Raw genomic sequence first — 20,560 nt, forward strand, 5'->3', positions numbered from 1 at the left:
TAAGAGGCAAATAGCCAGGGGCAGACCAACAGGTGTCCCTGGTCCAAACGGCATTCCACCAATGCTGTATAAGCCGATGCAGAATTTTGTTGTGCAGCAATAACACCGGTCTTTAAAGACATAAAGGACACTACATTATTACCAGAATCCTGGTTAGTATCAATAATAAGCCCAGTTTTCAAACAGGGCAACAGGAAACTCAAAAACAACTACTGGCTTATTGCCCTCATTGATGTGGAGGCAAAGTATTTTGCAGGAACGATACTGGAGGAGTTAACATCATGGGCTTCCGAAAACACTATCATGCCAATTAACCAAACAGGTTTTTGCCAGGGCTAAGGGACCACAACAAACATCATGGCACTGACATTAATAATGGTTGCAGCAACAGAGGCCAAATCCCCCCTATTTTTCTATGCTTTCGATCATGTTGACCGCCTCAAGCTCTGGCAGAACTTGGAAAATTTGGGAATACCGAAATTGCTTCTGGACCAGATAAAACAACTGCACACAAACACCTGGATTAAGGTCAAACTAGGAGCTGGAATGCACCTGTCTAAACAAATTCTGACTACAAAAGGGCTAAAGCAGGGCTGCGTTCTAGCCCCGCTTTTATTCAATCTTTTCCTTGCTGACCTGCCAGGAGAACTCAACAACTGTCCCTCCCATGCACCAAAACTTGGGAAAATACCACTGTCAAACTTGCTGTATGCGGACAATTTGGTATTGATAAGCCGGACCCCTATCGGCCTTCAACATCTTTTGAACGTAACCTATACCTTCTCAGAAAGGAATTCCCTGCAAATAAATGTTTTTTAAAACTACGATCATGGCAGTAAATTACTTAAAAAAGAAAAAGATCAACTGGCATCTAAACGGAAAAGGGTTGGACTTGGTAACCAACTATAAATACTTAGGAATACTTATGGACCACACAAACACGTTCAAACCCCAATTGGAGTACCTGCGGGGAAAGGGAACTGCGACATATCTGGCGATAAAATCAATAAAGGACAAACTGCCCGACTTAACGCTTGACCCCTTGCTGCAGGTACTGCGTGCAAAGCTGCAGCCAACTCTTACGTACGGGAGTGCATGCCTTCAAGGAAAAGATGCCGTAATACTGGACAGTGATACCCAACTCGTACAGAGCAATTTTCAACCTGCCAAAATAAGTTTCCCCAGCGCAAATACACCTGGAATTTGGCCTTCTAAAACCAACGCTGGAAAGAAGAGGCGTATACGTAACCAGCTGGCACAAGATTCGCAGCGCAGAGGTTGGATCCTTAAGCTCCAATCTCTGGGAAGAGCTACTCTGCCACAGAAAATCCTCAGCCAGGGACTACTTCTTCGACTCGCTTAAAGTATTAGAATTGTCAGATCTTTAGGGCACCCCTACCAATATTTCCTCTTTTAAACAAATCGTGAAAAAATCAGCACAAAATATATCCGCGATCGAGGACAAGGAGGCACTCGTCAAAAGAGCACATGGCTGGATAACGCTTAATGTCTACAGAATATTGCAACCACAATCTTACCTTAAAACCGGAGTCAAAATAAAGACGAAAGAAAAGTTTTTAAAGCTACGCCTCGGAGTAATCCCGATCACCCCTCATCTGCCACCTTGGGAAAGGAAAGACAGCCCGCAGTTCTGCCACCTATGTGGAGTCGGAAAGGAAGACATTATTCATGTTTTTTGCATTGCCCTGACCTAAAGGATATCAGGCATAGCCTGTTACGCCCATCTTTTAAGCAGCACAGTATTCGAACCTGCAGGCAGGCAGGCAGTTAAACTGTGTTTAATTCAGTCGAAACAAAAATAAACTGCCGGCTCACAAAGTTCTTCGACTTAGTAACAAAAAGGCACAAGAGCATGCAGTTCGTGGACCAACAAAACATAACCTGAGCAGGGCATTGCCTGACGGCAGCTTGAAACACCTGAAGTCACATTTATGAACTTCCGGCGTCTAAGTACTAATGGCATAATGTGGAAAAGAACAGCCTGCCTTTAGACCAACAACGTCAGCACTAACTCCACCTTGGGAAGACTCCCAAAAATCGTTAAGATTCTTTACCTGATTAGTACAATTGAAAACAATTTGAAAGACTGAGGTTTAGGACATCCACGACTAGGATTTAGATAGTGAAGCACAAGCACTTTAAAGACTAGTCCACCTAAGGAACTCTGTCTAACTTTTTGGGTCATGAGACACCAGCACTTTGTGATCTATCGACAAACTCGGTACCGAATAGTCTAATCTTATACAATGCTTAAGGAAGGCCTGCTAATTTCACCCCGATTCTGTAAATCTGCTGCCCAGATTAGGTCAATCAAATACTGATTACCGCTCTAGAAGTACTAGTACTTAGCAGTCCACTCGATTAAGATCAACTTCTAATTTTCTGTCTGACCTTGATGCATTTGCACTTTATTATCTACTGATGATTATAATTTGAACTGTGAAATTTTTAAGAAGTTGCTTAAATGAATCTTAATATTGTTTTATCATTGGAAAGTTTTAAATAATCATGTACCATAAACTTACTACTTACTTGCTTACTTACTCCTTGCTCCCCTACCCAGCCAAAGTGATAGAGAAGGCCATCAACAGGCAACTCACAAGCCACTTTGAACTACACAACCTACTGGATAAAGTTCAAGCAGGTTTCAGAAAAAACACAACACTGAAACAACCCTTGTTGCCACCACTCATGAGACCTGGACCATCATGGATTAATGGGAAACAACAGCAACCCTCATCCATCTGTGGTATTCGACACAGTATCCCACAGTACAGTCATCAGAAGAATACACAAGATCACAATCCAAGCACCAACACTCAGCTGGATCTGCTCCTTCCTCACCCAAAGAACTCAATAAGTCAGACTCCCTCCCTTCACATCAGAGACCAAGGACCTGCTCTGTAGAGTTCCCCAAGGATCGCCTGTCAGCCCCACCCTGTTCAACATCTACATGATACCACTCGCCAACATCATCCAATTTCAAGCTTCCCCATCATCTCCTACATTGATGACACCCAACTTATCATCTCACTGATGGACAAAACAACCACCATCAAAACCAACTTCACTAATTGCATGACATGGGTAGCTGAATGGATGAGAACCAATGGCCTGAAGCTCAACTCCGACAAGACGAAAGTACTGGTCTTTGGAAACAAGACCTCCCCATGGGATGAAGCTTGGTTGCCAAAAGAGCTAGGATAAACACCAACGCCCACCGACCACACCGGAAATCTGGAGATCATCCTGGACAACAAATTCAACATGACGACACGAGTCAACTCAGTGAGTACTGCCTGTTTCCATATCCTATATATGCTACAAAATATCTGAAGTGGTTGCCACAAAACAAAAGATGAACCATCACCCGAGCACTCATCTCAAGCAGACTCGACTACGGCAAAGCACTGTACACCAGAATCAAAAAGCAACTCTTCCACAGAGCTCAGACCACACAGAGCGCCACCATAAGACTCATACTCAACCTCCCTCATAGCACACACATCTCACCTCACAGAGTTCTAGTTGCCACCCATCTACAAATGCAGGCAATCCACACTCCTCATGCACACATTCAAAGCTCTGCACAACATTGGGCAAGCATACCTAAACAACTGTTTACACTTTCATCAGCCTACCAAACACCTAGGCTCAGCCTCACTCTCACTCACACACCCCTTACAACCATGAAAGCAGATCAAGGGGTCTCTTGTTCTCCTACATCACAGCCAAAGCATGGAAAAACCTCCCACAACACATCAGAGCCTCCTCCTCGCTTCTTGAGCTCCAGAAGAAGCTGATGACCTGGCTTTTTGAACAACTCTGCTGTGACAACGCACCTACACACCTGCTTAATCACGAGTGATGTGTGCACTCAACAAACTAACATAACATACAACATAACACAACAAAACATAAATGCTACTAGTGAGCCTACATCACTATTTGTGCCACCCACTGGAGCAGTCTTTTAAAACATGTTACAGGTCTGCCAGTGCAGCCCGTAGTTCAGTTTTAAACTGCCATTTGTACCCGTCAAAGTGAACCTTTTTCCAGGCCTAAAACTTCTTATTTTATTACTTATAAGTCACCCCTAAAGTTGGCCCTGGGGCTCATTGGGTAGGGTGCATTGTATTAAAAAAATGTGCCTGGGAAGTGTACCTAAGTTTTACATGTCCTTTCAGGAAAAAACTCCTAAAGTCGTTTTTAGCGTTGTAAGGCCTATCTCTCCCATTGTCTAACAGTGGGCTACATTATTACATTAAATAAATGCTAACTTTGAATTGGGAGTAGATGGAGATATGCTAGTTACACTCAAATGAATTGTAATTTAAAATCCTCTTTAATGAACAAGTTGGATTTTAAGTTACAATTCTGAAAATGCTACTTTTACAAAGTTCTCATTTTCTTGTTTCAACCATTTGTGCCTACTGCTATTGTCCTGGGTCACATTACTGTGAATGGCTCTGCGGTGTGGGTTTGTATGTGGCGTTCTGACAGTAACACAAAGGGGGCATAATATTGGCAAGATGGCCATCCTGGCAGGATGACTGGGGAGGGGTTGTATCCAGCCCCACTTACACTTCGATGGTCTTTGCCTCCTGCACACTCTAAGGAACATAACACCAGGCCTGTCTTAACATTTGTCACCCTGATCCCTCCTCAAACATGCCGTCAACATATGGGATCTTTTGTCCTCAAATGACCCCCACATGGGGTTTCTGACCAAAACTTGGATCAAACCCTCCTCCAACCCCGCAATTGGGGTGGCACTCCTGGATGGCTATCGAATTCTAAAACTTGACAGGCCAGGACAGGCAGGGGGAGATATAGCGATTATACATAAGGACTCTATCGCAATCTCTATTCTAGATCAGATGTGTAAGGACACACTAGAATGTCTAGTTTTTAAACTTGACTTACACTCACAACATAGCTGGAAGGGTGCCCTTGTGTACAGACCCTGTGTTAGATTTCACTCACCAACTAATGGAATTCATCTCCCCACATATAATAACAACCCGAAACTTTTTACTCCTGGGAGACTTTAATATCCACAGTGAAAACGCCTCCAATATAGACACCACAGCTTGTTTGGCAGATTTGGCTACACTTGATCTCTTGCAGATTAACTACGCCCCCACTCACTCAGCAGGGCACACATTAGATCTAATTATAACCAATTCCTCTAATATTCTCTGTGGGGAAACCCGCCCTCTAACTTGGTCAGACCATTCTCTGGTGGATTTCCAAATCAGGAGTCTTAGAAATCATCCCACCCCTAAAAACCATGCCACACGCTGGTATAGACAATAGCATAAACTTAACCCTGACCAGTTCCAGACTCTTCTCCGCTCCTGGAACACTGACATTCACACTGACACGGGTAGTGTAGAAGAACAGCTAGCTCACTTTAATTCCATCTTACAATCTACTGTTGATCACTTAGCACCTCTGAATCAACAGACCCACCCTCCCAAACACTCTCAAAACAGTTGATACTCCCCTCTCCTTCGGACGGAAAAGAGCCATTGTGAGAAATTGGAACGGATATGGCGTCATTCACACAATGCACAGGATAAAGAGAGATTCAAAGTCGCACTGACCTCTTATCATAAAAATGTAAAGTCTGCACGCAAACTGTTCATTGCGAAAGAACTAGAGCAGGCCAGTAACAACTCTAGGACTCTTTATCAAATCCTGAAGCCCTTCACTAACCCTAAGGCATGCAACACTGCAGAGGCTCCCTCTCCATCTCTATGTGACAACGTAGCAAACTATTTCATCCAGAAAATTGACTCAATCTACCTTAAAATTATCGCTACCAGTGGTACCCATAACAATCCCTCTGCAGAACACTCAGCAACCTCTGCCAATGCTGCACAACTGCAGAACTTTCCATTACTTACACCTGAAGAGGTTGAATCTCTTTTAATAAAAATTCAATCCGGTTCCCCCTTAAATGTGATCCCGGCAAAGATCACCTCCCAGCTTGCCAAACAACTCGCCACTCCTATCTGCACCATCCACAATAGTTCCTTGAGGGATGGCAGACTCCCTCCCGAATGGAAAGCAGCTCAAGTTGTTCCTATCCGGAAAAACCTCAAAGCCCCCATAGACGAATTGTCTAATTATCGCCCCATTCCTCTGCTCCCCCTTCAGAGTAAGCTACTGGAAAAACCATCAACAAGTACTTATCTGATTTTGTAGAAACCTCGCACTGCCTGGATGTCTTCCAGTCAGGATTCCGGGCCAAGCACAGTACTGAGTCCGCCCTGATAGAGGTAACTGATAACATCAGAATGGCACTGGACAAGGGTCAGGCAGCACTTTTAGTGCTGCTTGACCTATTGGTGACATTTGACATCATCTCACACCAGATCCTACTCGAGAGACTTCAGGACATCGGGGTTCAAGGGGCTGCACTGAAATGGCTGGGAAACTTCCTAACTGACAGAACTCAGACAGTTACCATGGGTAAATTTAGACCCAAAACCACCAAAGTAACCAAGGTACTCCCTTGGCGAAACTAATGATGACTCTAGGGTTTAGTCCCATTTCTTATGCGGACGACACCCAGCTTTTACTCTCTTTTGATAAATCCAGTCATAATATCCAGCTCATCTTCTCACAGGGCTTGAAGACCATTGCTGCCTGGATGAGGGCCAATTTACTTCAACTGAATGCCGAGAAATTGGAAATTATGTTGTTTGGAGGCGTGGCAGTAAGCTGGACACCCAGCTGGTGGTCGGAGGAACTGGGCTCAGCCCCCAACCCAAAAACAGTGGTCAAGAATCTGGGAGTCCGCATTGACCAAAGACTTATGCTTAAAGCACATGCCACCACCACCGCGGGGACATGTTTTCACATACTCAGCCTCCTAAGAAGAGTATGTCCTTTTTTATCATCCTCCACATGAAAAACACTGATGCAAGCTCTAGTGCTGAGTCGACTGGACTACTGCAATGCATTGTTGGCTTCGGCCAACTAGGCTTTTTTGGACAAATTGCAAGTAGTCCAGAATACTCTGACCCACCTAGTAGCAAATGCCCCTCCAAAAACGGCCTCTATGCTGCTTCTAAATAAACTCCACTGGCTCCCTGTGAGAAAACGAGTGAAATTCAAGATTTGTTGCACTGTTTTCAAAGCTTTCAATGACCTGGGTCCCTCCTACCTATTTGACAAGCCGGCAAGGTACACGCCCTCTAGGCCCCTTCGGTCAGGATCTAAACTACTTCTCTGCACCCCGAGAATTAAAAAAGCATGCATGGGTGGCAGGGCATTTACTTACCTTGCCCCTACTCTTTGGAACAAACTTCCCCTCCACGTATGCAAATGCCAGGACCTCCTACATTTCAGGAAGCTGTTAAAGACCTATCTTTTCAGAGGTGTGCTTGTCTGGGTGAAGCTCACTGCCCAAGCGTGGAGATACCCCTTACGGGGTGATTCAGGTGCTATATAAATTAATAAATATCAAATATATCACCCTACAACAGTCTGGAGCATTGCTAGGGGAAGAACTTTCCAGAACCAGATGTGGATGTAGAACAAGGAGTCCCTCCATACAAAGGCTGGCACCAGGTATACATTTTAGCCCTCCAGAGCCACTCAACAGAACACTCCTGGATCCATAGAAGTTACAGTAGGACTGTCCTACTGCCAGAGGACTGCCCTGCTGAATGAAAGATTGCCGTCCTGTCTGAGAAGGAAGACATGACATGCTTGCCATCATCCTATGCTAAACTGAGTGACTCCAAGTGCCAGGTGGCTGACCTCCTGTGTGAGCTATTGGAACACAACTTGCTTTGGAGGACTCCATGCAACTACCCAGCTGATCTGGTGCAACTGTGGCTGGTGGAACCTGCAACTGGGGGTGCCTGAGCCCTGCTGGCCTCTGCTGGAGTGAGTCTGTGATCCCCAAGAAGTGCATCCCCAACTCCTGGACAGTTGCCTGGCATTGGAGTATGCTCTTCCCAAGGAAAGGGGAAAATCCTGAAGTTTAAGCTTCTTGCAAACATATGTGTTCACTCCAAAGCTGAACATGAAATCTGGGTGAGACCTGCTCTTTGAGCTGCCAGCAACTGCCAGCGATGACATGCAATGCAAGAATTGTTCATGATGCTCGACTGGCTCTGTTGCGCTAGAGCGGTGACTGACTGCGACTCCGGCTCTGCTCTTCACAGTACAGCAACGGCTGTCCACGATGCTCAGCCTCTTCCAACCTCAATGGAACTATTCACAGAATGTAACTTTTTGGCAGGACCCCCTGGTCCTTTAGTGCTGGAACAGTTTTCAGAATAGTGCTGCTGTCATCATTGTTACATATTGCACACAAACGATAAGATGTGGAAATGAGGTTTCATCGAATAGTTGTCATTGGGGAATCACCAAGTAAAGTGCCTTGATTCCTTCTGATTTCATGAAAATCTTTGTTTTCCATCATGCTTCAACATTACAAAAAAGTGCTTCATTGCACTTTCTTAAATGTTGACACATTTTGAAATATTTGTGCATTTCATTTATCGGTATTGACTTTTTGTTGTGTTACTAAAATATTCCTCCTACAGTCGTTCCTCTTTGGTGTAAATGTTCTAGAAACACCTTTCTCACGTAGCTCAGAAACAGCAAGTGTCATATTATATATTCATTTTATGCATTCATCTTAAGGTGCCTAATTCATTGCCAAATCACACAAAGTACAGAGGGGTGAGAGACTAATTCATTGCACCTGCGAGCACGCTGACATTAATTGTGTAAGGTGTTGCAGTTTATGTATTCCAAGTCAGGATTAGCATCTGGCATAGAGTTGTGGTATGTGAACCAATATAGGTGTCTAGTAACCCAAATGTCATATCAGACACATTAAGTCAGTCCTAGCTTTTTTAACCTTCATAACTGTCCATTCTGGAGCCTGTATGATTTGTTTTTAATGTTTTTTAGATTTATGAAATGTCTAGAAATCGTTATTTCCACAGTGCTTTTGGATTCATTGTGTGCTACACAATTCCCAAATATTAACAGTAAAAATCGTCAACTGGCTGGAAATATCACACTTAACATGATACCACTTTTCTGGTGTTCACACTTATCCTTCAATGCTGCCTCTGCTCTAGAGTTTACATGTTTTGCTAAATACTGCTTACTTTCGCTGTTGTGGGTGCTCTAACTGTTTTGATGCTTAGACAGACATAAATGGATTGGGAAGCCTCAAGTAGTCTGGACATAAATGTCTCTCATATGCTCTGAGCTGGCTGTCCCTTGAGCAGCCCGCCACATTGAGAACAAGAGGTGTGGACAGCTGGTTCCATGCTATCTTTGTTGTTTGGTGTGATGGAGGCATTCATTGCTCCCTGTTTCCGGTGCAGCATCTATTAGGTAATGAAGGCTTACACTTCTCCTTGCTTCCCGTGCAAGCGCGACGCAGCTCCAGCAATGTTCTGGGGGGCCCTATCTGTACAATGCTGCGTCAATCCTTACGCCTGCTAGATTTCACTCAGCCACTTTTAGGAGGCGTTCCTGCGCCGGAACGCCCCCACCTACCCTGGAACGCCTACATGTGGCGCAGGGCTTTACAACGTGACGCATCTGCCAGATGCGTCACGTTGTAAATACCCCGCACCATGGCGCAGGATTTGCGCCGCTGCTGCGTCACAAAAGTGACGCAACGGCGGCGCAAAAGTGGCGCAAGTGCAACATAAATCTGCCCCAAAATGTCTCTTCTTCCAGAGTCTCATAAAGTGGCCCCCTGGTGCTGCTGCATTGCACCAAATGGCCTAAACATTTTGTTCCAGTCGTCTGGAAAGTAAATTAGACTTGGCAATCTTTTCCTTTTTAAGTCTGACACTTTCTTCTTCATGGCCTTGAGAACTGCCATGTTATTTTAAGTACCTGCAACTGGTCCTTTGATTTTTTTTTAAACTGAATCACATGCAATAGGCCTTTTAATCTTTGGGGCAGATTTATGTTCCCTGGCGCATCCCTGCAAATCAGCATGGATGCGCCAGGGAAGATGCGTCACGCAAGTTTGCCCTTGCGCCACCGCAGATGCGCCGCATTTACAATGCGGTGCATCGTGGCGCAAGGACAAGCAGATACGTGACGCATCTGCTGGCGTAAGGTTGGCGCAGTGCTGAAGTTGCGTCGCAAGCGCGACGCAACTCCAGCACTGTTCCAACCTTTCCTATCCCTAACATGGTGCGTCAAGCCTTACGCCTGCTTCAAGCAGGCGCAGGGTTTTGACGCATCAGCGTTGGGAAAGTGACTCAGTGAAATCTTATAGATTTCACTGAGTCACTTTTCAGGGGCGTCCTGCGACGGAACGCCCCCCCCTGAGTTGAAACGCCCACATGAAACCTGACGCAGGTTTCATGTGGCGCAGGGCTTTACACCGTGACGCATCTCCATAGATGTGTCACGATGTAAATGGGGCGTAACATGGCGCAGGGTTTACGCCGCCGCTGCGTCACAAAAGTGACGCAACGGCGGCGTAAAAGTGGCGCAAGTCCGATATAAATCTGCCCCTTTGTTCGGCGTGTTGTGTGTGAACATAATTTGAAATCTAAACCACACGTTTATGAAGAGTTAAAATATTGCATTTTTTCTTTTACTTTTTTCAAACAATTCTTTACAAACATGGATGGCAAAGCAAATATCTTGGTACCCACATAATTAAAGCAAGAACTATTGGCTTTGTCAATGAGTGTTTTTAGTGTACATTTTAGTGCACATATAATGCTAGGGACATTTCTATTTTCTGTTTGTAGCAGTGCTGTGTATTTGTCTGTTAGGCATTCAAATGCATGGCAATGTGATGTGTCGTAAATGTAAGCTGCATCATCTCTAGGTAGTTTCGGTTTGGTCAAATGAGGGAATCAAAGAACAGGTATGTGTAAGAATGTGCAATATGGTGAGTGAGGAGCTGGGCTTCATACAGGGATCACCCTTGGCCTTATAGGTACTAGGCACCACCTCAAGTATAGGGCAGCATTTCTTTACCAGTGGTACAGGGCGATACTGTACCAGGTGGACTGTGCTCCATGAAAAGTACAATGCAGAACTACAAACGAGAAAGAAATGTAAACAAATAATCTACGGGTAACGCCTTATTTTTACTGGATTTCACTTTCTCATAAAATATAGCAGTGAAGTCCTGTTTTTTATCAAGGGCTGTACTGATTTCTGTTTTAGCGAGGCCAGGGATGCAGAAACTGAGCCTGTCACCCCTTATTTTGTGAGTTAGATTTTGGTATGCCTTGTTGTGACCATGGGCATGTGCACTCACACTCCTGATTATATCTCTGGTTCCAGTTGCAGGAGTTGAGGAACAGGGCCCCAGTGCGACAATGTTTTTTGGCGCCCCCAACGACCACCTCAGTCACGGATACCCTTACTACCATCCTTTAACAGTCTCCATAACCTCTCTCTCAGAAGTATTTAATTAATTTTATAGCGTCACTCATAAAAGTGAAGGACGTCAAAGCATTTTAGATAACACATACATTACACACAGTCAATCAATCGTAGGTCTGTAATTCAGTGTATAGTAAATGTTGCAGAGTACTTGGTCTGGAGAAGCACAAACTCTGAATTTAAAATGTAACACAAAGGATTGGGGCTCTCTTTAATAGCAAGAGCTGTTTGTACCCAAAATGAACCCTTTTTGCAACATTACAATAATGAAAGTCTGGGGAAAAATTCCATTGCTCTAGTTTATACCTTGAAGTCTGCATGCAGTTCTTTGATGACAGTTCATAGCTAACTGTAAACTGAAACTAACAAAATGAAGCCTCTGACAAAAGCAGTAACCCACTGACCTGTTTACATTATGTTCACTTTGTTATCTGCATGGTACATGTAATTTGCAGCAGGCATATTAACCCTCTGCACTACCTTCAAAACTTCCACACATCATAACTTCTACTAAGACAAAAACTCCGATCTTGACTGAAGAACATTAATCACTGGAGTTTTCTTGATATTTTAATTGTTGACTGAAAATTGCTTGGGCCCAGGAACGCAGCAGCAGGTGCTGAGGAGCTTAGGATTTTAAAACAGACCTCTAGGAAGCTGGAAAAAAGATGGAGAACCTCACATCAGGAGAAGGATAGAAAGCAATACTGGACTTCCCTATCCATCTATCACAAAGCCATTCGTGGGGCACGTAAAACCCATATAGCATCACAAATTGCTGCGGCAGGGAATTCTTCAAGGGTTCTCTATCAGGTTCTACAGTCTTTTATGAAGCCAGTTGCCTGTGAAAGCTCTGAATCAGTATCTCAACTTCTTTGTGATCAAATTTCGTCCTTCTTTTCTAATAAGATAGACAGAATTTATGAGAATATTGTCAACTCTAACATCGCCTCCACTGCCATGGTCCCCTGTCAGGTCTTTAATGATACTGAACATGTGCCTAATACACAAATTTTAGACACCTTTCCCTCAATTTCTTCCCCAGACCTATTGGCTTTGATGACCCAGATAAAAAGTGGTAGTCCGGATGACATCATACCTGCCAAACTTATGCCCATCCTTTCTGGACAACTTGGCCCCATGATTCAAGGACTGGTCAACTTATCTCTTGGCTCGGGCTCTGTTCCCAAGGATTGGAAGCGTGCGCTGGTAAGGCCCATTAGGAAAAATACATCTATCCCTTGGACCGAGCTTACCAATTTAAGACCTATCTCACTGCTTCCTTTTCTGGGGAAATTGACAGAAAAACATGTCAACAGACATTTGTCAGGCTTTGTTGAAAATGTGGGTGGCCTGGACTACTCACAATCCGGGTTCAGGCCAAAACACAGTACAGAGTCTACTCTTCTGTCTGTGGTAGACGACCTGCATATGCTTCAAGATAGAGGTTACTCTGTAATCTTAGTTTTGCTTGACTTGTCAGCAGCGTTCGACACCGTGTCACATAACATTCTTGTTGACCGGTTGTCGAACATGGGAGTGAAGAACAAAGCCCTTGCCTGGCTGAGAAGCTTTCTTACTGGCCGTACCCAGACTGTCACCTTGGGTACTTACCGTTCCAGGGAAGTAGAAATTACGAAAGGGGTGCCACAGGGCTCCTGTCTGAGCCCTACACTTTTTAACATCTATGTGGCACCCCTGGCAAGAGTGATGCGCGAATTTGGTTTTATTCCCGTGTCTTATGCTGACGACACGCAGCTCCTCTTTCCTTTCAAAACCCTCACGACGGAAATTAAGAACTCTTTCTCGGCAGGCATGAAGGCTGTAGGACAATGGATGTCCTCTAATTACCTACAATGCAATGTCAGCAAAACAGAGATTATGCTGTTTGGAGGGGCCAAGATACTGTGGTCCCCCGATTGGTGGCCCCCCGATCTGGGTATGGTTCCTGAACCGAAACAGGTTGTTAAAAATCTGGGGATACGCCTGGACCAGGATTTAGTGTTAAGGCAGCATACCAATTATATCACAGGTGTATGCTTCCACACTATTGGCCTGTTGCGTAAGATTCTTCCTTTGTTGCCGGATTCTTCCAGAAGGACCCTGGTGCAGGCTCTTGTTCTAAGTCGGCTGGATTACTGTAATGGCCTGCTCCTCTCAGCAAATGAGGGAGTGTTGGCCAAACTACAGGTGATCCAGAATACAGCAGCTCGACTGGTCCTTAATGCCCCTCCGAGAACAGCTTCTAAACCTCTTCTGGAAAAACTGCATTGGCTGTCAATCCGTCAACGGACTAAATTTAAAATCTGTTGCCTGATCCACAAAAGTATAAATGGCCAAGGTCCCTTGTACTTGGAAAACAAATTCATTCCCTACACTCCTACCAGGACTTTGAGATCCAGCAATGGTTTTCTGCTGACAGTGCCCCGTGCCAAAAAAGCTAGACATGGGGGTAAAGCATTGTCAGTCGTGGGACCTACACTGTGGAACAGTCTACCACAAACTTTAAGACTATGCCCCGAACACTTGCAATTCAGGAAACAGCTTAAAACTTTGTTGTTTAAAAGTATCATCTAAACCGGCTCTCCCTGTCTGCCAATGATCAGCTGATACCCGATCCAAAGCGCAGAGATACTCCATTGGAGTCGATTCTAGCGCTATATAAACCCGCAAATAAATAAATAAATAAACAGTCAGCGCCCCCATGTGAAGTCAGCACCCGGTACGGTGGCACCGGTCGCACCGCCCTCAAGCCGGCCCTGTTGAGGAACTTGAACCTAAACGTGATTGTATGTTAGGAATCTTTTACTGCACATTGAAGGGACCCCCTTGAGGTTTGGTTACACTACTGCTCCGCAGCATGTGACAGGTCCAAAGGGGCATATTTACAAGACCCTATCTCCATGGGAACGTCACTTTTTCCGCCATTCCTGTGGCCATAGGGGCTTCGCCTTATTCACAAGGCAGCGTTAAGCCACTTAACATGGCTTAAACCTGCCTTGTAAATAAGGTCCGCTTTCACACTATTCTTAATGTGAAAGGAGTGGGCAGTGGGTGTTGTGTTGGGCGTTCCACCGCAACATATTGATTTTGATGCTGCCCCCTATTTACAAGGGTGGCGTACATAGGAGGCAGCGCCAAAATTAAGACAAGGGAAAACCTAATCTTAACTTGGCGAAACAAGGAGAAATGCTTTATTTCTCCTCGTTTTTGCTTTTTCCATATGTGCTGCCTAGTCCATTCATTCCAAAGGCCATCAGAAGCAGGAAACTCATTCGGCCTTTAAAAATAAAAAGCATTTGCTATGCAGTAGGTCTCAAATGTGTGAGAGTTGGGATATTGGGGTTGTAAATGGTAATATTTTTACCCATGTGTTTTGGTTTGTAGAAGAGTGGATGTATGTGATGTGGAGTGGAATGGGTTGGACAGAAATTGTCAGTTGTGGAATTGTGTGGTGTGGAGTGGATTTGTGTAGTGGAATTATGTGGCAGGATATGCCATGGAATTATGTGGTATTGTGTATAATCGAATTTGCATTTGCAGCAAGTGCACCACAAAAAATAAAACTTATGGTTTTTGACATGTCAATATAATGGATATCACATTTTGTAACATTAAGGTACCCAAAGCCTGACAGAGTAATATTTAGGGGATCACCTTAAGACATTATTTATGACACACCTGATTACAAAGTGAGAGGAAAGGACTGGCATTCAGTCACCAAACTAAGTGCATACAGCCATGCAAAACAAATCACCGAACTAGAGGCCTTATTACGATGGCAGAGGGCCCGCCACCGACAGCCTGTCGTTGGCTGGCCCTCCGCCATCAGAATGAGGTTTTCCGCCCGCTGGATAACTATGGCGGGCAGACAGGTGGCTGCCATGGTCCCGACAGACGGTCTTTCTCCGACCACCTGTCAGACCTACCGGGAAGGCCAGCATTGTGGCGGTCCCAGCAAGGCACAGCCATAGGGATTATAATATCCCTTTCCGCCGGCTATTTTGCGGCAGTCAACCTGCTACAAAAAGCCTGGCGTAAATGGATTTGGGGGCCCCTAGTGGGCCCCCCACAATCTCTGGGGCAAGGGCACTGGGGGGCACCTATGGTGCCCCCCTTACATAGCCCTGCACAATGTCGCAGGCACTGCATGGTGCCTGCCACATAGTGCAGGGATATGCAAGTGCCTCTTTTTTTTGCACTGCGGCGGGACCTGCTGACAGCATCCCCGCCGCAATGCAAAAAATTGGGCCTGCAACCGCCGCGGTGGCGGTCGCATTGTAATGCAGTTGGTGGGTAGGCCGCCTCGTAGGCGGCCGATCCCACTACCGCAACAATTGTAATGACTCCCTAAGCACTTGCTGCAAAAACCTGGCGGGACCTGCATGCCACAAGAGCCGGATTAAAGCAATAGCAGGTCAACCTGCAGTAATTAAAAAACTATAATTATTATATGAGTCGAAGGCATAACAGCTCAGAAAGCTGTCAACACATTTGAACCACCGAAATTCACTTAAAAGCTGAAAACAATTTATGCAATACGACGCTGTTCTCTAAAGTCAGAAGAAAGTTGCACTCCGGAACATCTGATGCACAGCACAAGATCACTTTTAAACTGTTAACTACAGGCAGTGGCGGCTCGCACAGGTAATTTCGTGGGGCGGTGAGGCAGGGCAGGAGCAGGGCTGGGTGTGGGGGTAGTGGAATGTGATATACAATGGTAAAGTGGAGAGTAAGGAAATAAATTAATAAAAGCACTTACTTTGCGCTCGGAGCATCGCGGACTCTGCGATGCTGTGAGCGCAAATTAAGTGCTTTTATTTATTTATTTTCTTACTCTCCACTTTTCCGTCGTATGTCACACTGCACTACCCCCATCCAGCCCTCTCCCGCCCCACAGCGTTACCTGTGCGAGCCACCACTGTCTACAGATTGCAGTGCCAATTCTGTATTTATAACTAGAGGGTTTGAATAGTGTAGTGCGAATCTACTGAAACTGTAAAATAGGTTAATAAGGTATGTCTCTTAGGATCAGAGTTCCTAACTATAACATTTTAATGTCAACACAGATACAGACAGGCAACCAGCGTTGGCTCGCAAATGTTCTCGATGAGGGAAATGCAGGACAGGAATGCTGAGTACAGTTGCATTGGGAGTAAACTAATGGTGCTTTGGTAAAGGAAGCCAATCTAATAAACTTGACCTTTACTGCCGACCATAAGAGGAGTGTCTATTTTAGCAGGCACCTTCAGTCTGGCAGCTAAAGTGTTATTTAATTGCAGCAGCAAGCAATAACCCACAAAACATACAGTTGTTATATGCAGCACATTCGCTGAATGGGAAGAGTTAAGCCCATGAAGTCACATTCTCAGGCAATCTACTGGATACGATAGAACATGGAGTCAAAAGAAAACCACAATACAAGCCATTACAAAAACATAAATAATGCAATGAAAATGAGGGTTCACTGATCGAATATCGTTGTTAAAAATATCGATGTTCAAAATTTTGGAAATTAATATAGATTACAAAAATATTGACTCCCATACCTACACAGGTAAGTACAAAAATATTGAATCAAAAATATCTATGTTAAAAACTATAGATGCAAAAATATCGATTTAAATATATATATGTAATAAAATAATATAAATTAAATATCTTAAATATTAATATTCATTTTACAAAACAAATTAAATTTAATATACATTTTTACAAAATAGCGGAGAGACAAACATTACTATTCCCACTCCAAAGAGTGCAACAATAGGGAAAATGTTGGATAGCAGAGGGGTAAAAATTAGTATTCCCACTCCACTGAATGCAACAGTAGGATAAGTGTTGAATAGCGGAGGGGTAAAAAAATGTATTCCCACTTCAGTGAGCGCAATAGTAAGGAAAGTGTTGGATAAAGGAGGGGTAAAAAATACTATTCCCACTCTAGAGAGTGCAACAGTAGGGAAAGTGTTGGATAGAAGAGAGGTAAAAATTACTATGTCAACTCCAATTAGTGCAACAGTAGGGAAAGTGCAGGATAGTGGAGAGATAAAAATTACTATTCCCACTTCAGTGAGTGCAACAGTAGGGAAAGTGCTGGATTGGGGAGGGGCAAAAATTACTATTCCCAATCCAGTGAATGCAGCAGTAGGGAGAATGTTGGATAGCGGAGAAAAAAAATTACTATTAACACTCAAACAAATAAAGTAATGAACAAAGTAAAAAAAATAAAAAATATTAAACATATGAAAATAACTTATATTGTAATACTAATTACATATAACAAAAACCTACAAATATTATATCAAATAAAATAATAAATACATTTACCAAAAATTATTATTTTAAACTAGAAAATATTTATATTTTTTTATTAAAACATAAATATATGTACTTATTTCCTAACCTATAACACCACACCGTTAACTAAACACTTCATTATTTTTTATTACATTTATTTACATAATTAGCATAACTAATAGAGAATTACAAAATATTATTAATAAAAAAAATCATAAACATAAGGGCCCCCAATCACAAAAGTAATCTGAGACAAAATCCTAACTTTACGACTTTCGGTATTCACAAAGGGCATTTAGGAGTAGTAAAGTTAGGATTTTGTCTCGCTTAAACTTAAGTTTTACTTAAGTTAAACTTAAAACCAAAACTTAAGTTTAACTATGACAAAATCCTAACTTTACAACTTTCGATATTCACAAATGGGTTTTAGGAGTAGTAAAGTTAGGATTTAATCAATAAATATAATATAATTAAGTTACTTCTCACCCTGTTCCCCTATAAACCCACAACCCGCTACGGAACTAAAAATGCAAAATTCTCCCCCAAAAATAAATAACTACTAAAAATGTAATACATATATTAAAAATACAAACAATTCTTATACAAAAAAAGCATACATCACACACATATAAAATATATACTAAAATACATAACAATAATAAAAAATGATATTTTTAACAACTATATTTTTGCAAACGATATTAAACACTTCGAAATTTTTAAAATCGATATTACTTACCTTAAGTCGATATTCTTGACCAAGGTATTCTTGCTGTCAATATTTCTGACCCATGATATTAATGACTCGATATTTGTGCAACTTGATATTTTGAACTCAATATTCCGTCTCTGCACCGAAAATGAGGAAGCAAGACCATTCAAGCACTTGAAAGTAATGACGCTCTGGAATGGTGGGAAGAAGAATAATATTTTCCCATACTTTGAAATTGTTCAATGACAATATGCACCCTCTATAGATGTTTGTTGGCTCATTTGAATTAATAATACACACAATGAAAAGGGGGAGAAGGAAGAAACCCTACCTCATCCTCCTCAGAAATAATATGAAAACACAAACAAAGAGGTAGAGCAAACAACAGTCGTCTTATATATGTTTGTAAAATGTAGTAGATTAGGAGAGCACACTTACTTTGTAAAAACTGCCCTCACCCACAACAAGTTGTGACATGCTTCATCATAGGGCTGCTACTGACGCCTCTGCGCAAACCCACGCTAGAGGCTGAGCAATAGAGAGGGGTAAACAATACAACAGTGATAAAGAAAGAAGGAAAAGACAGGATCCTATAGTGCAGATAAATCGTAGATTTAAAACTGGTTATGGGATATCTCTATAATATTTTTATTCCTAGATTCCCTAGTCAGAGATAAAAAGGTATAAAAAATATACCTAACGGATAATGGTGGTGTGAGTAAATTAGGTGCTCACCACCCATCCGTTCTGCATAGTGGTAAAAATTTACTATCCAGCATTCATCAGGACAAGTTGGATCCCTATGCTACTTTTCCAAAAAACCCTCAATGCCCACTTTGATGGGCTATACTCAACCTGTGAGTCTGGAGTAGTTTGTAACTTTACTCTTCCAATTGTAACTGAAAGATTAAAAAAAAACAGTAAAAAAAAACTATTTCCAATACATCAATGCAATACAAAGAAATATTATTGTTGTGTTGAGGAAATATGAATTTTGTGATCAGCTATGTCCCCTATCGTAGACCCCAACGGCTCCATGTGCATGCTATAAGTACATGTATGTTCCCTCCTGTTCCAGTTTTGAAGACGCAAATATATGTGCGTCCACCGTCAACATGTCCTCTTTCAGATCCGCCATGAATGGGTCAGATATTCCATTCCTAAGTATGAAAGGCCACCGACTTTATGTGGTTCACTTTCCACATTTTACAGATTCAGGCGAGTAGGCCCGAATTCTGTCATCAAGCCTTTTCTGCCTTCTGCCTCTGAAAGCTCCAGTCTGAGCCTGCATCTGTGTCCATGAACTTTGTCCTACTCCCTGCGCGGCTAACGGTGCCTGATCCAGCCCGTCGCCTGCCAAAAACTGTATTTCACCTTCAAGATTATCTCCTCCGCTCCTCATCCGATGCATTCCTGTCTAGTAGTTTAGGTAAACATTCCTCCAGCTGCCGTGCAAAGGACCAGGCCTCGCTGCCCTCATGCAAGTAATTCATAGCCCCGTTACCATGGGATATTTCTACCCCCTCGCATCTAGTGTAGACACTTAGACGCTTGTACACGCACTAACAGTCAGTATAGTCAGTATAGAATAAGATTCTATCCTAAGAGACCTCTCTTTTTGGATAACACAGTTCTTTAAACATAGGATATTAGATATGATTTGGGATTGGGTTGACATAACCCCAGACTTCTGTCTCCACATGTAGAGCTAAATGTCAAGTCCCCTTCACCCTCTAGTTGCACGTCAATCACACGTCATGCGGCTGCGCGCGCATCTCTGCCAAATATTTCTGCTGACATTGCAGGATTCTTTTATGGATCCACCCACTTGTGACATCATGTATGATGACGTTTATTAAATTACGCCCATGTATACGCCTCTATTAGCTACGTATGCACAGTTTATCTGTATTATCAGCTGTTACGCCTCTTGCATCTGTTTCACTGTAATGTATTTTCTATAAAACTGCCTATCTGTCAATAATATATGCCCTTCCTTCCTGAACTTTCGTGGTGATGGAATAGAATGCCTACAATTCGAATTGTATTCCTTTGTATAGGAATAAAGCCTTTTAAAACCTCTAATACCACGGATTCTGCCTCTTATATTTACTGAGT

This window comes from Triturus cristatus, chromosome 2_1, assembly GCF_964204655.1.
Source record: "Triturus cristatus chromosome 2_1, aTriCri1.1, whole genome shotgun sequence".
NCBI lineage: Eukaryota > Metazoa > Chordata > Amphibia > Caudata > Salamandridae > Triturus > Triturus cristatus.